A 3,283-nucleotide genomic window follows, 5' to 3' on the forward strand; every position below is an offset into this window, starting at 1 on the left:
GCATGGCAGGGATCCCCACCCTCATAACATTTACAATGGTAAAACATAGGAATTCGTAAAATATTGTGGCCCTTCCATACTCTTTTCATTATTCATGTCTTCATATTGTAAACATAAACATAGCAATTCGTAAAATATTGTGGCCCTTCCATACTCTTTTCATTATTCATGTCTTCATATTGTAAACATTTTTCGACCATCCTAGTGCAAGTCCCATGGCACTCATGCCAAAGTAACACAATGTAGGTGGTAAAGAATGATGGTTTTATTGATGAAGAGATCTTGAAGGGAAAGGGTTATTTGAGGGTGCAATGTAGGTGGTAAAGAATGATGGTTTGATTGATGAAGAGATCTTGAAGGGAAAGGGTTCTTTGAGGGTGCAAAGGAAAGGTGGGATTGGTGATGTTCTATAGATAGCAAGATGAAGAGGAGGATGGTTCCTAGAGGTGGAAGAGGTTGTGGGAGGGAGAAGGTGTGGGCCACTAATCTTGATGATTCTACATGCACTTAGTGTACTTTTCATGTTGTCGTGCTCTCCCTGATATGCTTGTTTACCTGTGCCATGCAATGTAGGGTGTGCATGTTGTGCAACATGGAACTAGGTTGATTTCTAAGTATACTTGAAATGTTGCCTCACACTTGAGGACTCGATTAATGAAAGCTCAAGCTCAATAGTATGCCTAGCATGATCGGTCTATTGAGCATGCTTAAGGTGACCTACACTTGATGCACCCTTTGTTGTGGTGTGAAGACATGGGCTAGGGGATGGACCCCTAGGTGTACTGAGTGTGTCATCATTCTTATCCCTTTTTCTCTTTTTTAAATAAATTAATAAAATTGAAAAACATCTATACTATATAGTTGTAGGCACAATTCTAGAAGGAAGGGGTGGTTGCAAAGTGTGGACCTATTGTCTAACATATCCTATAATAGTTCTACATAGTTAGGAGGAAGAAGTGCTACCCTAAGGTGTAGTTGTACCATCACCACTTGATCAATACCTACATTTACATCAAAGAATAGATACAATAGCTTGTCCTCATATGGTGTGGTGGGCCGAGTCCACCTATAAGAAATCATCTCTATAGCATGTGTTCAAATGATATTTAGAAATACCCTTTCTTTACATGCTATAAGGCCTTAAAATGATGGTGCGCAAATCAGATGTTGGATGTGTGCGTAGTGAGTGTTGGAAGGTCCCCAAGAACAAAAGAACTCTACTAAAGCTCATAAAATAAGAAAAAAGATTTACATGACATGAAGAAAAGAGACAAATTAGATATAATCTCCCCCCATGCCTTGTGTGAGCGCTTCACAAGCCATGTATTTATAAATTTATTCATCTCAAAGCTCAAGAATAGCCCGATTTTACAATTAGTATGCTTTGGCTTTTGTGTTTTCTTTTTTCCAAATAAAGAATAAAGCAGATGCGTGTCCCAAAAGTGGGGATGTACCCAAATGCAATGTCCAATAATGAAAAATTTAAACCGAGCGCCTATGCACATACAAAATAATAAATATTTGTCAAATGCTTCAATAAATAAGTGCACCTAAATAAATATTAGCGCCATGCCTTTAATGATAAAGTGCGTGTCCATAAAAAATGATAATTTGTTTTAGGTAATTTGAATACACGCTATCGCCCAGGGTTTCCTCCTTGCCATTGCCGCTCTACTCTACACATCGACTGAAGCATTCATAATTGTTAGAAAATAATAAAATTAAACTGGAAAAAGTGAATACCTAGCAGTATTCTGCTACAAAATAAATAAATAGGTTGAAACTCTATCCTAACCTTAATTTAATATGAGTGCACTCTAAACTCATAAATGTCCATTAATTTAAATATGTATTTTGCAGAATTACCTGCTATGGAATCATCCACATGCACATTAAATTAACTTAGTGCTCGAAAAGGGCAGGTGTCCCCATCAAATTTTCACACAAGGAATCCACCTTGTGTAGGAGCCCCAACAAATAAATATAGTTTTACGAAATCGACTACAAAACCTCATGGAATCCACCGTGGTCTCACAGAATCTACCATGGTATCAACAAATCCATCGTGGAATATGCCTCATGCCATCATACCCCCGGCATGGGATAGCAATGGAGGAATCGCTATTAGCTCAATGTGGAGTGAGCACTGAGGGTAAGCACTGATGTCGTGGGTGTGCATCCGTTGGGCTTCTGCGGCAGGATGATTTTTAAACTTAACCAAATATCTAGAATATCTATAGCCAATTCTAGTGGTCATAAAGTTAGTATCTATAACAATTTCAGGTTGAAGGATTTTAGTTTCTTCTTCGAATAAAGGAGGATTTTCATAGATAGGGTTAAGATTTAATTGGCCTCTAAAAAGTCATAGCAAACTGATATGAAAAGTATTATGAATTTTCCAGTGTCGGGGTAGTTCTAATTTGAATGCACTGTCATTGATTTTGTGAATGATTTTGAAAGGTCTATAAAATCTAGGGGCTAACTTAACAACAGGGTGTTTCTCAATCTTCTATTTTCAATGTGTAACCAAACATAATCATCAACTTTGAAACTCATGGCTTTTCTTTTCTTGTTAGCTTGTCTAGTATATAATTGCTCGGCTTTCGTAATCATGTCTTTAACTTTAGCAAAAATAGTAGCATGCATATTAGCAATATCATTAGCAGCTTTAACATTGTTTGATAATAATTTAATAGGTGTATGCAATCTATGTCCATAAATGATTTCAAAAGGTGTTTTATGTATAGTTGTGTGTGGTGTATTATTGTATGCAAATTGAAGTAAATGCAAGTGTGTATCCCATGCTTGTGGTTTTGAAATTGTGTATGCACGCAAAATATCTAATATTGTATTGTTAGTAGCTTCTATTTGCCCATTGGTTTCAAGATGAAATGCATATGAAAAAACAATCTTAGTACCTAAATTAGCAAACAAAGTAGTCCAAAAATTATTATAGAATCTAGAATCACGATAAAAAATAATAACTTTTAGCAAACCGTGGTTAGTGAAAACAGTCTTCAAAAACAATTGTGCAGCTTGAGATGCACTTAATGTTTTCTTGCATGCAAGGAAATATGCTTGTTTGCTAAATTGAACTACACTAGTCCAAATCATATCATGATTAGCTTGGGTGTTAGGCAAACTAGTTATAAGATCCATTGAAATATGTTTCCATGGTTGTTTAAGAATCGGTAAAGGCATTAACAAACCATATTGCTTACCATGATATTGCTTGACTCTTTGAAAAAATAAACATCAGATTCCATGTGTGGCCAGTAAAAAT

The sequence above is a fragment of the Lygodium microphyllum genome, chromosome 6, assembly GCF_053477565.2.
Source record: "Lygodium microphyllum isolate KBCC chromosome 6, Lygodium_microphyllum_v1.1.10, whole genome shotgun sequence".
Taxonomy (NCBI): Eukaryota; Viridiplantae; Streptophyta; class Polypodiopsida; order Schizaeales; family Lygodiaceae; genus Lygodium; species Lygodium microphyllum.